This window comes from Petaurus breviceps, unplaced genomic scaffold (assembly GCF_028583685.1).
Source record: "Petaurus breviceps papuanus isolate PSGF00001 unplaced genomic scaffold, PetGlider_PUasm1.0 151, whole genome shotgun sequence".
NCBI classification, from domain to species: Eukaryota; Metazoa; Chordata; class Mammalia; order Diprotodontia; family Petauridae; genus Petaurus; species Petaurus breviceps.
The window spans coordinates 28,294,475-28,311,099 of NW_027185712.1; positions in this window are offsets into that span (position 1 = coordinate 28,294,475).

A 16,625-nucleotide genomic window follows, 5' to 3' on the forward strand; every position below is an offset into this window, starting at 1 on the left:
GGAATATAGTTAGTCTTTCACAATATAACAACTATGGAAATGATTTGGGTAACTATGCATGTACAACCTATATTGAACTGCTTATCTTTCTAGTGAGGGCAGCTGAGGAGGGAAGAATGGAAAAAATCTGGAACTCGAAGTTTTAAAAACACATGTTTAAAAAATTGTTTTTTATATGCAACTGGGAAATAAAATATACAAGCACTGGGTTATAGAAATCCATCTTGCCTACTAGAAAGTTAGGAGCGTGATGGGGGAGGATATAAGAGAGAACAGATTGGGAGAAGGGGTTTTCAGTAGGCTTGCTACTTTGGAGTGGGTGGTAGGGGAAAGACGTGGACAAAAAATTGTAACTCAAAATTTTGTGGAAATGAATGTTGAAAACTAAAAATAAATAAATAAGTAATTAAAAAAAAAGACTTGCATTTGAATAAGTGTCTTCTCATTGGTGGAGAGAATGCTTACTCAATATTCCATGCTGTGAGGTAGAGTGGGCATGAAAATTCAAGAACTCTGTGTGTTTGGCGGTGGGGGGGGGGGGGATGTGGGCATGGGTGTGAGAGAGAGAGAGAGAAAGAGAGAGGGGGGGGAGAGAAAGGAAGGAAGGAAGGAAAGAAGGAAGGAAAAAAGGAAGAAAAAAGGGCAAAAAGCATTTGTTAAGCTCCTGCTATTTGCTAGCCACTGTTCATTACACATATGATTTTGTTTGATCCTTATAGTAACATGAGAAAGTAGTTCCCATTGTACAATTGAGGAAACTGAGGCAGATAGCAATTAAGTGATTTGTGTAGGGTCAGAAAACAAGTAAATATCTGAGGCTAGACCAGAAATTAGGTCTTATTGACCAGGCCCAAAACTCTATTTACTTTATAACCTAGCTGCGTCACCAAAGGGGAAATTCACTCAAATCTATAGGGAGGCAAGGTAAAAATTATGGATATGTTTTAGGATTGATTTCCCCCTACATTTCTGCTTCCCAAAATCCATTCTCTTTCTCCATAGGTCTCTCCCTAAAGAGAGTCTGGAACCATGTGTGCCTTTTTTCTCTCAAACTCTCATATCAACTCTACCCTTCCCCAAAATATATGGCATGAAATGATCGTTCTCTCCACTAATGGCACCTTTTATGCAAATGTACCAGATTTGAATCTATCTATCTGAATTTGGAATAAATTCAGATAGACAGACAGGGAGACCAATAAATTGATAGACAGATAATTTATACAACACTATATGTCATGCACTCTGCTAAATTTTAAAAGCAAGGAAAACAGTCCCTATTTTCAAAGGGTTTGAATTCCAATAGGGGAAAGTAACACATAATTGGAATCTATAAAGGGAAAGGGGTTATAAACTACCTTTAGTGGGGTAATAGTTGAGGAAGATGATTTGTAGAGAATTAAACACAAATGAAATAAAGCATGGCTGGTTTCCTTTCCAAAATGGTGGACCCAGAGAGCTATTCTCTAAAGAAGAGATCATGAATATATTCCTCAACGGCTAGGTAACATATAGGAAAAATGCCAGTACCTGGGTAATGAAAGCCTAGAGCAATTGTTGATCTATCTGTGGTCACTGGGGATTCTGCTATTTTAGTAAAATGAGTTTCACAAATTAGAAGAATTATTTGAATACTTTTTTCTCTCAGCTTATGTGAAAATAAGTTTTAGTACTTTTAATAAGACAGTATGAATATTTTTCAACTTGGTATAATTACTTTTGTTTTGTTTTAAACTTCCATTTTGTGACTGGGTTGTTTTGAATAAGTTGTTTTTCAGTAAGAAGATAACCAGTTGTGTGGTATGATGTAGTAAGCAGTATCTGTATGTTCTTAAACAATTTACCAGTATATGTGGACCCTTGATAAGAAAGACCATTAATAGAAAAATATTATAAACTACTTTATCTGTAGTTTATATAATAACTACCAATCAAATTATGGGGTAAACAGCTTTGAAATACTCATAGATAGCAATATACAAAGCACAGGAGAAGCCCAAGCTTTCAGTCTGCTCCTAGGTTGTGACTGAGAGTGCCCCCCACACACACTTGAGAGTTGAAAAGCTTGTATTTGACCTGACATATACTTGAGCAGAGAACTTTGAAATGAGTTCAGTATGAAAGTTTACAGTAACCTGTAAGATTCATGTGAGTGGCTTATTATTATTATATTGTTTGTATGATTTGAACACATTGATCAATACAGTTTGATTGTATGGATTGAGAACTGTAAGTCTAATTAGTGTTGCTGTCAATTTAGTTGACTTATGAGCCAGTAAGTCAGCTATGTGAGTGCACTGTGTGTCGCAGGCAAGCTTTCACCTAGATGATGGGAATTTCCCTTTATCCTTCTTGGCAAAGATTTTATGGGACCATGGCATTACCTGAATAATCCATCACTGATTGTTTCATAGGTAATGCACATCCAAGGAAGGTGCTCTTTGCATTAAATAACAGGCCCTCCTCAGTTGGGAACAGTCAGGGTTTCCAATAGTCTTTAGCTTGAACCTAAAATTTATTACCTCTAGACTTGCTGTTGGAACTCTCCTAAGTTTGAGGGGGAAAAAAAGTGCTTCCTATGGGTATGCCAGAAGGAGGCTTGAGTAAATAAACTACTCTGGTTTAAATTTTAAGAATCCCACACAAGGACTTATACAAAGTATTTAGCTTGTTCAGGAGAAGGTCTGTGGTGAGATATTATGCTACTGATCTGGTTTTGAATTAACCAACCCCATCCCCTACCTCCAAGCACATCCCACCCCCTGGCAAGGAACTTTAGGCTCCTAAAAAGAGGAATTCTGAAAAATGGATTTGTGACAAACTACTAAGTACCTTTATCTGAAGGTTGCAGAATTAAAAATCTGGGGAAAGTCAGTTACACCCATATCTCTCCTCCTACCCCAGAGGAGGCTCCCCTGTTAGCTGATTTTCATACTCCTATACAGTCTCCTTTCCCAACCCTTTTCCAAGTTCCTCTGCCAGGAGAGGAATTAGGAGATTGGAGTCAGAGAGAGATTACTATGATTCCTTAGAGAAAGGGTGTAGAATTATATCTATCTGCTTCCCTCCTCCCCAGCCCTAACTCCTGAAAATATTGTTAGTCAAGGGTTAATAATATTTAGATTCATGGGGTGGCTAGGTAGTTCAGTGAATAGAGCACAGGCCCTGGAGTCAGGAGGACCTGAGTTCAAATGTGGCCTCAGACACTTAATACTTGCTACCTGTGTGATCTTGAGCAAGTCACTTAACCTCAATTGCCCTGCCCTCCCCCCTCCAAAAAGCAAAAAAAAGAAAAAAAAATATATATATATACATTCAAGCTGAGCTCCTGATCACTTCCTATTAACAGGGAAGTTGTTTCCCAGGCTATATATGTATATATATATATATATACATATATATATATATATATATCCCACCAAATGCCAGTTACATAAAGAACACATAGAAAATAGCAAATAAATCTATTTATCCATGTTGATAGCAAATATAAATCAGAGAAGGTATACAGATGAGAATATAACAGATAATTCGTAGAGTGAATAAGTCCTCCCATTGGGAATGACATAATTCAGCTCAACAAAGAGTGTCCCATATCTCACCCAAGAGTAAATTCCCTGAAATCTCTAGTATAGGAAACTGTGAATAGGGTTGTAATCAAAGGGCTAGCTCCTCTATTTGTCAGCTTCTTCTCAAAGACTTTTTCTCCCTTCAAAGACAAGAAGAGTTTCTAGAACTTCATGACCTCTTTCAATGCTGGAAGCTAGAAGAGCAGAATTTGTCTTTTCCCAAGCCCTTGACAATTCAGCCCTTCACATAGGGGAGGAGCACCGAGTAATTGATCTCCACCAATAAGGACAGTCTCATGCAAATAGACCTTGATCTGTGGGTTACATTTTGGCCTCTTCACATGTAGATGGTGTTAGGGTATGCATTTGGAATAGCTGACATGGGTTATGCTAAAGTTTACCAAAGCAAGGAAAGAAAACAAAAGCAAAAACAAAAGCTTGCTAGATAACTGATCGATATGAACAAGATATAGGAGTAAATTTTTCTGCTTAAGATACTAGAAAAACTGGGGCAGCTAGGTGGTGCAGTGAATAGAGCACTGGCCCTGGAGTCAGGAGGACCTGATTCAAATCTGGCCTCAGACACCTGACCCACTTACTAGCTGTGTGACTTTTGGCAAGTCACAACCCCAATTGCCCTGCAAAAAAAAAAAAGATACTAGAAAAACTAACAAAAAAGTCTTTTAAGGACTTTAACATCAAATCACTATATTTATGAGCAAATGAAGAATTCTAATTACAAATGAGACTTATCTACCAAAGGAGGCCCTAAAGGCTCTCAGTTTGATAATACTTTCTTAGACTTTAGTTACTGTAGTTACCTAAAATTAAGGCAATTCTAACCTTTCTAGATCCTAACAGCTTTTTATTTCAAAACAACTGCTCCTTTAAAAAAATACTCTATGATGCAAAATTTTCCCTAATTCTAATTGGATTTTTTGCCATTCATCTGAATTAGTGTGGCACGACAATGTATCTCTCTGGAGTTGGTTTATAACACTTTGAGGGTGTGATGAAGAAAATCTATTGAACTGCAAGAACTTTTTTTTTCAACTGGGCCCTGTGGAATTTTTACTTCAGTCTTCTAGGCTATCCAATGAATATTTTAAAACTTTCCCTCCCACTTCACAAGGCATCATCCATGAGGATACTGTCTCTAGTACCACAGAGCACTATACAGCTTGCCCCTCTAATTCTGTGAGTCTCTTGTTCATCTTTTTTTTCCCATAAATCCTTCATAAATTATCACATTATAGCAGCCAAGCAAATTGAGTTCCAAAACAAACAAAAAGCAAAAAATAAAACCATGACTCCTGGATCCAAAAGAATGAAAAAGAGAAGGAAAAATGCTTCCAATGGCTACCTTGGCTTTCAACCAGTACAACAACAATATGCAAATAAGCCATAACTGACATAATAATAATAAAACTATTATCTCACAGTTTCAATACATAGGAAACCAAATAAACTAGAACTATTTAACTGAACTCACTCTAACCAGGATAAAGTCAGCTCCAGGCCACATTAATGGAAGCAAACAGAGAATCCAAAGTAAATAAATGAAAGTCTATTTCACTTTGGAATATATTTTAACATTTATTTTCAAGGTTGGTGTGCCTGATATTCCAGCAGTTTTCCATACTTAAATGATGCCATTTTGTGAAACTTTTATCCATCATACTTCATAAAATCACAGTATCTGAACTTTGAAAAAAAAAAGATTTCAGAAGGAAGCCATGAATTCCAACTTAATTCACAACTGAGTATCCCCTCTCCCTCATCATTAATAAAATGGACCATCCAGGCTCTGCTTGGAGACCACCAGTGAAGGGGAATGTATTGTCTCATAAGATAGCCCATTTCACTTTCAAACGGTTCAAATTGCTGAAAAGTTTTCCTCTATATCTAACTCTGTCTCTCAAATATCTATGTAATGCTACTAGTTCAGCCTAGTTTGAGCAAAACAAATCTCTGTCAAATTATGTTGTCATTGTTTAGTTGTTTCAATCACGTCCAACTCTTTGTGACCCTATTTGGAGATTTCTTGACTGAGATTGTGGAGTGGTTGCCATTTCCTTTTCCTGCTCACTTTACAGATGAGGAAACTGAGGCAAACAGGTTTAAGTTACTTGCCCAGGGTCACAGAGCTAGTAAGTGTCTGAGGCCAGAGTTGAACTTAGGTCTTCCTGACTCTAGGCCTGACACTCTATCCAATCAATACACTTCCTAGCTGCCAAATAATAGTCCTTCAAATATATGAAACAAGTCTTTCATACAGGATGCACATTTCTAATTCTTTCCTCATATGCAGTACTCTCTAGGCCTGTCACCAGATGTTTAATTTCCTTCCTAAAATATGGTGCCTAGGACTCAACACTGCACTCTAGATAAGGTCTGATTACATCAGGGTATAGTGAAACTTATTAAAATTAGTATATCATTCTAACCTTTCTAGATCCTAACACTGTCCAGTAACCATTCCTCCTTTCTTCATGTTCTTTGCAGTTTTGAGAAGCATATCGTCTATAGATTAATCCAAGTCATTATTTAAAATAATGTTTCGAACAGGTCAAGGATGGATGTCAAGATGAACCCCCTAGAGATCTCCCTCCAAGTTGAGCCTAATCTATTAGTGACCACTCCATGAATCTGGTCATTCAAATAGGTTAGAATGTACATCTAGCCCACATCGCTCCATCTTGTCCACAAAGATAATTACTAAAAAACTTAGTCATATGCTTTGCTGAAATCTACAGTATTCTCCTTGATTGTCTAATGTAGTTATCATGTCAAAGAAGGGAATGAGGTTAGTCTGGCATGATCTGCTCTTGATGAAGTGATAACTGGCTTTTAGTAATTACTATTTCTCCTTAAAAATGTTCCCTTTAATAATGTATTCTAGAATTTTCCAGGAATAGAAGTCAAGGCCACTGGTTTACAGTGTGAAGCCTTATAATCATACTGTAGTTGTTCTTTTTTTTTCAAATGCTTTATTAACTTCTGATTTACCTCATTCATTTCTACAAGATTTTGAGTTACAAATTTTCTTCCTGTTTTTCCTCTACCCACCGTCCCAAAATAGCAGTCCCACAGGATATCCCCTCCTCCAATCTGCTATCTCCCATATTTTCTCCCATACCCTTTTTGACTTTTCCACTGAAACTCTATGCCCCAGTGCCTGTATATCTTATTTCCCAATTACATGTAGAATAGTATTAATAATAATGTGTGTGTATATATATATATATATATATTTAAACATTTGATTTTTAAACTTTGAATTACAGATTCATTCCCTCCCTCACTTGTCACCCACCCTTACTAGGGAGATAAGCAGTTCAGTATAGGTAATACATGTGTGGCTAATGCCAAACAATAACATAGTAGATAAATTGTAAAAGATTTACTATATTTCCCTCCCTACTATCCCATCTCCCACTTGTTCTATTCTCTACTTTGATCCCGTCCCTTTTCAAAATTCGGTACTTCCAACTTCCCTCTCCCCCAGCTTGCCCTCCCTTCCATCATCACCCTTGTCATCCCTTTCCCCCCTACTCTCCTGTAGATTGAGATACCCTATTTTGTGAGTATTTCATTCCCTCCCCGAGCCAAATTCAATGGGAATAAGGTTGACCCATTCCCTTTTGCCTTCCTATTCTTCCCCTCCATTGTGACCATTTTCCCTTGCTTCTTCTATATGAGATAGTTTACCCCATTCTGTCTCTCCCCATCTCATCTCATTATATTCCCCTCTTAATATCACCTTTTAAGTATCATCCCTTCCTGTTAAATTGGTCCTGTGCCCTCTATATATGTATACCTGCAAACATATGCCCATAAACCCTCATATATATATATATATTTCTATTCCCTTCAACTACTGAGAAAGGTTACATAAGTTATAATTATTGTTTTTCCATGTAGGAATATTAATAGTTCAACTTCAATAAGTTCCTTATGATTTCTTTTCCCTGTTTAACTTCTCTTGCTTCTTGTATCTGAATGTAAAAATTTTCTATTCAACTCTGGTTTTTTCAACAAGAATGCTTGTAAGTCCTCTATTCCACTGAATGACCATATTTTCCCCTGAAACATGATACTCAGTTTTGCTGGATAGGTGCGTCTTGGCTTTAATCCCAGCTCCTTTGACCTCTGGAATATCATATTCCAAGCCCTTCAATCCCTCAGTGTAGAAGCTACAAGATACTGGGTTATCCTGATTGTGTTTCCACAATATTCAAATTGTTTCTTCCTGGCTGCTTGTAATATTCTCTCCTTGATCTGGGTATTCTGGAACCTGGCTATAATATTCCTAGGAGTTTTCTTTTTGGGATCTTTTTCAGGAGGTGATCAGTGGATTCTCTTAACCTCTATTTTGCCCTCTGGTTCTAATACATCAGGGCTGTTTTCTTTGAGAACTTCCTGGAGGGTGATTTCTAGGTTCTTACTTTGATCATGACTTTCAGGAAGTCCAATAATTTTTAAATTTTCTCTCCTGGATCTATTTTCCAGGTCAGTGGTTTTTCCCATGAGATATTTCACATTGCCTTCTATTCTTTCATTTGTTTGGATCTGTTTCAAAGCATCTTGATTTCTCATAAAGTCATTAGCTTCCATTTGCTCTAATCTAATTCTGAAGCAATGATTCTCTTCAGTGAACTTTTGAGATTCTTTTTCCATCTGGCAAATTCAGCTTTTAAAGACATTCTTCTCCTCATTGCCTTTTTGAGCCTCTTTTGCCATTTGAGTTAGTCTATTTTTTAAGCTGTGATTTTCCTCAGTCAGGCTGTTGACTCTCATTTCGTAATTTTCTTGCATCTTTCTCATTTCTCTTCCCAATTTTTCCTCCACTTCTCTTATCTGCTTCTTAAGGTCCTCTATGACTTGTAACCAGCTCGTATTTTCCTTTGAAGCTTTTGGTGCAGAAGTTCTGACTTCACTGTCTTCCTCCTGTTCCATGCTTTGCTCCTTTTTGTCCCCAAAATAGGAGCTTAATGTTGGAATCTTCTGTCTGCTTTGTTTCCTTTGCCTGGTCATGTTGCCCCTCAGTCACTTTATCCCTGGGCTTTTTGCCACAGTAGGACTGTGCCACCAGAAAGGGGAGCTTTCATTCCAAATGCTGGGATTTTCTCAGCTGCTGGAGGTATTAGATGGGTGCTCTCTCTGAATTCTCCACATGCTCTGGCAAGCTGGACACACACCCCAGTACCTCCACCCTAGACTGCAATCCAGATCCAAGCAGGTTAAAGCAAGAGAGATTACCCCTCAGACTGGTGCTTGGTCCCCCTACACTCTGCAGGCCAGGAGCTAAAGCTGTCACGTGGTACTAGCTGGCTGTGCTGGTGTCTCAGTCGCTTCTCAGGGGTGGGGCAGGCAAAAGCCACGTACTCCCACTTACTGGTTCCCAAAGTCCACACTGCACTGACCTCTCACTTTGTCCTTCCCATCTATGTGTTGATAAATCTGGCAAAGGTCACAGCTGCTGGTGATTTGGAGTCCCTCCTGCCAGTGACTGGTCAGGCCCGCCCTGGGGCTAAAGCCTTGGTGTGGGGCTGGGCTCTGCTCCCAGAGCACTGTGCTGGCTGATTCCTGATGGCCTGCCTGGCTGTCCTCAGCAGGAGGTTAGCTTCTCTGTGTCATTTTGTGAGTTCTGCAGCTCCAAAGTTTGTTTAGAGTCCCCTTTTTACATGGATTAGGGAAGGTGGAAGCCAGAGCAGCGGGGAGGTCCCACTTCTACTCCGCCATCTTGTCTCCATCTACTGTAGTAGTTCTAATAATTTGGCCTCAGAGCTGAAATAGCATTTTGAGGAATCATATGTTATAATAATGCTAACAGAAATGGAATATGAAATTTTCAGCAGATAAACAAAAAACTAAATAATCCATTTATGGATAAAGTTACCTTTATTTTGAATACTTTCTTCTTTTATAAAGATCTTTAACCAAAAATTATTTTTATAAAATCCTTTTTTCTTTTGTATCTAATCATTTTATAATATATTTGTTTTCAAAATAGTTTAGTGTATCCTTGTGAGGGAGTTGAAGTAGGTAAGATTATTAGACAGAAAGGGTAAGGAACAACATGATTTCCTAACATGTCAAAAGAAACAGAACTACATATGATTTTCAATAACTGCCTCTTTTTTTCTAATGTTGTTAACTTTTCATTCAAATTTTAAACTTCCCATTCCCAAGATTAGCCAAGTCAAAAAGTTCTTTAAGCCTCTGTAATGGGAATGTAAATTTTGAAGATCTTCCCTGCCCCTAGGCTAAAGTGCACCTGGAGCCTGGAGTGGGAGGCTTGTTTTTCAGTAGATACTTTTTGATTGGCTAGTGAGTCAATAAGGTTGTTACATTCTCTGAGCCAGGAGAAGGCTATATAAGCCCTGATGTGTAGCTTTGTTTTGGGGCTCACTTTGAGAAATGTTCTGTGATTTGATCAGATGAAACTCTGGGAAGCCGTTGTCCAGGTCCCCCCGGTTTTGAAACCCAGATGTTGTTTGGTATGGATGTAATGGTTGGACAGTTTGGAAATCTGTCTACTTGATCTGTTTCTGTCTTGATAATTCTGTCTGTATATTCTGAAGTTTGGGGTGCTGACCTCTTTCCCCTGAACGAGGTAAACAATACATATTTGACTGATTAAAGTAAGCTTGTTAACCCATTTTGAGTTGCTTTACTTTATCAAAGCAGATCCAAGAACCTGTTTTGGCAGCAACCCTGGGGACGCTTGGGGTGCTTGCTGCTACAGGCTCCTCCTTTCCTGTGCCCTCTTCACATGTCTTCCCCCTCCAAAATAATGAAATGGACCATTTTCTGCCGATATCCCTTTGGGTTTTTAATACTGAGTATCTATAGATGCTTAACACTTTTTCAGACCTGAGCTTTCAAAACTGGTTCAGTCTTTAATAAGACCCTTAGTGGAAAGATTTCCAATTTCTATCTATCCTGGGTCCCTTTATCCTCCTCAATACCTATGCTCTGAGAAAAGTCATCCATTTCTATTTTTTATATGTGGCCACATTCTATATATCCTTTGGGGCAGTAAAATAGCATTAATTGTATTTTTAGCACCTTTTGGTGGTTGGAAATATAATAGCAATGCATATAATAGTGTGTGTGTGAGAGAGTGTGTGTGTGTGTGCATGTGTGTGTGAGTGTAATGCATCACACCAGAAGGCTATTTTATATAAGCTCCAGGGATTTGGAAGAATAACCTTATTCTTCTCCCCTAAACTTACCTCTCCTTTCAGGTTCCCTTTTTTAAGTGATGATCTTAGCATTCTCCTAGGAAACTAAATTCAGAAAGTTGTCAGAATCACCTTTGATGCATTTTCTGACTCTGTTCCTCTCCCACCTTGTATACTATCTGTTAAGTTGCCTGGACCTGACAATTCTATCCCTGCAACATCTATTGCACCTGTCACCTTCTCTCTACCCACACTCTAACCACTCTATGAGAACCCACCCCCTCCTGAGACAATCTATTCTACTTTTGCCTAGAGTGCTAGACCTAAAGTCAGGAAGAGTCAATTTCCTCAGTCCAAATCTGGCCTCACTTACCAGCTGTGTGACCCTGAGCAAGCCAGTTAACCTTATGTGCCTCTTGTTTCCTCATCTGTAAAAGGGACTGAAAAAGGAAATGGCAAGACATTTCAGTATCTTTCCGCAAAAAACTCCAAGTGGAGTGACAAACAGTTGGTAACAACTGAAATGAATGAACATCAGTAAAAATTCTGGAATTTTTCTTCTGATATTAAGCCTAAATTTGCCTCTTTGTAATTTTACCCATTTCTCCTGTCTCTACTGCTAGAGTCAAATAGAACAAGTTTAACCTATTCTTCACATGACAGCCTGTCAAATACTTGAGGATATCTAGCATCCTTCCTTCCCCTTTCCCCACTATCATATTTTCTCATTTCCAGGTTAAATACCCCCAGTTCTCATTTAGGTAGCCTCATATGACCTGGAATTCACCATCATGGTTACCATTCTTTGAAACATCTCTAGTTTATCAATAGCATTCTTAAACTGTCACATCCTGAACTAATAAAAATGTTCTAAGATATTTTCTGAGTAGAGTAAATAACACCTTATCACTTCATCATTCTTAATATAGCCCAGGATTTCATTAACTTTTTTTGTCTGCAAGTTTATACTTCCCTAACCCCTGCCCCAAGACCTTATTTAGATAAAATGTTAACTATCCTTCCTCCATCCCATTTTTATGAAGTTGGTTTTTTGAATCCAAATGTAAGAATTCACATTCATTGCTACAGATTTTTTTTTTTTGCTTTTTGGAGGGCAATTGGGATTAAGCAACTTGCCCGAGGTCACATGGCTAGTAAGAGTTAAGTGTCTGAGGCCACGTTTGAAGTCAGGTCCTCCTGACTCCAAGGCTAGTGCTCTATTCACTGTGCCACCTATTCACCTGATTGCTACAGAATCTTACCTTCTTTGATTCAATTCAGCACTGTAGCCTCTCAAGGTCCTTTGACTATGTGACTATAATCTGGTATGATAACAATCTCTTCAAATTTTGGATCTTCATCAGCCTCTCTGGGAGGAAGTGTATCATAACTCTACTTTAAGTCATTATCCTAACATAGAAATCTCATTTTCAGCCTTTCCCATCCTCCTGACCCCCTGCCAGATCACTTCTTTTTCTCCTCCTCATCCCCTTCCTTCTATGAGCAATAGTAAGAAGGATGCAACCTGTGCCCCTGTGTTTTTCAGCTTCTTCCCTAAGACTTTGGCATTACTGGCAACACAATCTAGCTTTATTCAGGCAGTAGTGTTTGTGCTCATGTGACTCTTCAGACATGGGAAGCAGTCGTTCATTTTCATCAACCTCCTGAGCTTTCTGTTATATCTTGGCTAAGTGTCCTAAGAAGACAACAGACTCTTCAGTGGTTGTTCTTAGGTCAAGATGGAATTGCCTGAGTTACCCTGGTCAGGTAATCACCAACCACCTCAACTTTCTTCTTTTTACTTTGTCCCTTAATGGATCATCTCTCACCTGATAGTTTCTGTAGCTCTAAGATATTGTTTCTTATATTGAATTTCCCTGCCTCCACTCTCTCCCATGTCCCATGTATCTTTCACAAAGCTGCCAGAATAATATTTCTAAAGTATCGGTATCAACACATCACCATAAGGGCAGTGGGTGGCTGTGTGGAAATTCGTCACTCTTAGATATTGACAGTAATAAATTGTATTTAAATTGTGTTTTAGCCTTCATAAAAATCAAGTGCATAGCTGTCATTTCATTAAGTCCTTATAAGTAGGACAGGCATTTTAATCTCCATTTTTGCAGATAAGCAAATTGAGGCATAAATAAATGATTTGCTGAAGAAAACATAGGCAGTTAGTGACAGAAACAGGAGAACACTACTGATCTCCTACCACTTGACCTTGAATCACAGCGTAACACTTCATTGAACTCAAAACACATATCTTGTCTCTGATGGGTCAGTAACTTCATAAATGCAAAATAGCAAATTTTGCATTCCCATTTTAATGGCATCAATTAGGAAAAAACAATGAGAGAGAATCCTTAACATGTTGGAGATAAATACTTCACAATTAATAATTATCATTCTGTCTTGTTAGTCCCCTTGAAATTCTTCTTTAAAGAACTATATAGAACTATATTATGACTTTGATTACCCTTAATGCAACTTCAAAGTCATGTTGGAACTAATTAAGCTATTGAATAGGCATCTGAGAAAGAAGCATTAATTTGGATTCCAGGGGCTTTTAAAATATGATTGCCTTTGATAACACCTTGTGTTCATATAGATAATTCTATTCCAGGATTATTAAGTTCTTTGTATTCCTTAGAACATGAATACCCACCACCCCTCTATAAAGCAGGAAGTTGGCTGGTCTCTTCCTCTCCATTGTGTATGGAGAAGGCTAAGGTTTGATGCTAAGGCTGAATGTTATACAAGTTAGTGAAAGAGACAAGAAGACAATCACAGCTGTATATAACATACACATCAGCAGGCTAAAAACTATGGGAACTTGCTTATTTTCTGCCTCCCTGACTCTTCACTTCCATATTCACCTTGTTGTTCTCTGCCCCAGAAACTTTTTTCTTCAAATTTCTCAGTTTATTGTTAATAACAGAGAGGCAGAGTGGACAGAGAGGCATGGGAAGATCCTGGTTCAAGTTCTGCTTCTCCTCTATATTGGCTGTGGAATACTGGACAAGTTACAGCAACTCTTTGTGTTCTAGGTAGTTTTTTGAGATTTTAAATGGCAGAGAAGGGGCGAATCTGCATTGGGAGAAGGAATTTCCTTACTGATGACCTGACTATAAAAGTGATAACACAGATCCAGCTCTTATTTCTGCTACTTTTAATAGCACTTAGTGATAAAAGAATATTATCACATTTTAGACTCACCACCTTGTGAGACAGGTAATACAAATATTATTTGCCATTTTATAAATGAAGAAACTGACCCAAAAAAAGGGACTTGAAGTAGATAGAACACAGGACATGAAATTAAGAAGATTAGAGTTTTAATCCTGACTCAGACACTCCCTAGTTTTGACCTTGATCTTGGCAAGTTATTTAACCTCTCTTTGTCCAGTCTCCTTATCTGTAAAACAGGGTTAGTAATTTATCTAACAGAATTGTTGTGAGGATCATAGGAGTTAATATATGTAAAGTGCTTTGAAAACCTTAAAGCTTTATATAGAGATAATAACAAATAATTGTAAGTATATGTAATAATACTATATAATATAACAATTATAACCAAAATTTTCCTGTTTTTATTTCTGGCATGGACTTTAATCCACTTTAATCCATGATAGCAGCCTGATATCTCATCCATAAAGGGATAGTACTTACAAAATTCCTAAGGCTTAGAAGAACTCAGAATTTTCCCTTTTCATCCAAGGAGTTTTGTCATCTTCCCTGTAATCCCATATGTATAACTGGATTGAAAATAGATGAGATTGCATTTCTTCATGGTTTTAAGCAATACCAGGGGAGGAATTTTCCAGGGAGTTAGCAAAAATTTACTTAGGGTAACCTTGGATACTTTGCAGAAATTAGAGAGAGACATTTTTAAAGACTATTACTTTTTGGAAACTCCACAAACTGACCTGCCATCACGGGAATTGATGCCTTGCATTTTGTAGGTTAATTGACCATAGACAGTAGCACTTGGTGGTAAAACAATTAGTCTGGGAGTTAGGATATACTAATGCCCACAAAGCAATAAGTGAATAATAAGGTTAACAATTACTCAAAGGAATTCATCTGGAAGAAAACAAGATAACTACTTTCTGGCTACATGGCATGAATAATTTTAGTAATTTTTAACCTTCTTTCATTTTTGCCTCTGTATATTTGATCTAGAACAAGCCCCATATAATCTATCTAGAACAATAGAATTTTTTTTTAAAGCAATCGGGGTTAAGTAACTTGCTCAAGGTTATATGGCCAATTATTTCTGGGTGTGGTGCTGAGTATCTGAGCCCGGGATTCGATCTCCAGGTCTTCTCAACACTGGAGCCAGTGCTCTTACTCTCTGTGCTACCTGACTGCCCCTAGAACAATAGAATTTTATGTGGGTGGAGTTCTGAAATGACTCAACCATTCTAGAGAGCAATTTGGAAGTATGCCCAAAGAGCACTGACCTAGCAATGCCAACATTAGTTCTGTATCTCAGAGATCAGAGAGATGGGAAAAGGACTCATATGCAAAACAATATTTATAGAACTCTTTTTGTGGTACCAAAATTGTAAATTTTGGGAATACTCATCAGTCAAGTTATAGCATATGATTGTTATGGAATACTATTGTAAAAGAAATGATGAGCAAGATAGTTTCTGAAAAACCTCAGAAGAATTATATGAACTGATGCAAAGTGAAGTGAGAAGAACCAGGAGAATGTTTTATACAGTAACAGCAATATTGTACAATGATCCACTGTGAATAACTTAGGTATTCTGAGCAATATAATAATCCAAGACATTTCTGAAGGTCTTATGAAGAAAAATGCTATCTATCTCCAGAGGGAAAAAAATGTAGTCCAAATGAAAACTGAACAATATTTTTTTAACTTTGTTTCTTTTTCTTTTTGGTTTTCTTTTCCAACATGGCTAATATGGAAATATGTACTACATAATTTCACATGTTTAATTTATATCAAATTGCTTGCATTCTCAGAGAGGGAGGAAAAAGGGGGAGGGAGAGAATTTAGAACTCAATTTTCAAAAAAACAAATATTAATAGTTTTAAAAGAAATTGAGACAAAAAATTAAAGACAAAAAGTATAATAGAATTTTAAAACTAGAATGGCCCTCAAAATCATTTAGTCAGGGCCATACCTTTGTCTTCTAGGTGAAGAAAATGGGACTAAGAGAGAGTAAATAAAGTCATCACAACTAATTAGTAGGAAAGCAAGTATTAAAACATAAGTCTCTTAACTATGAAGAAAAAAATTAAGGAAGTGTGGATGTTTGGCCCAAAGCAAAGAAGACATCATTGTTTTATTCAAGTATTTGAAGTTTTCAGGTGAAAGAAGGATTCTAGAAGAGTAATAGGGTCACAATAAGATTGACCCCATAGTGGAATGAGGTGCCTTGAAAGAAACTAGGCTACCTTTCACCAGTCTTCAAGAAAGAGTGGTATGGCCATAAAGTTGGGTTTTTTTCTTTTTAAATGAGCAATGAAAAGAAATTGAAGAAAACAGGAAATTAGGAGAAGTGAGATCTCTTCAAGAAAAATAGAGATATCAAGGGACCATTTCATGCAAAAATTGGCATGACAAAAACCAAAAATGGTAGGAACATAACAGAAACAGAAAATATTAAAAAGAGATGACAAGAACAAGCAAAAGAACTATGCAAGAAAGATCTTAGCATCACTGATAAGATGCTGTGTTACTGACCTATAGTCAGACATGCTGGAGAATGAAATCAAGTAGGCTTTAGGAAGCATTGCTAACAATAAAGTTAGTGGAAGTGATGGAATTCCAGCTAAGCTAAATCTTAAAAGATGATTCTTTTAGAGGGCTACATTCAATATGTCAACA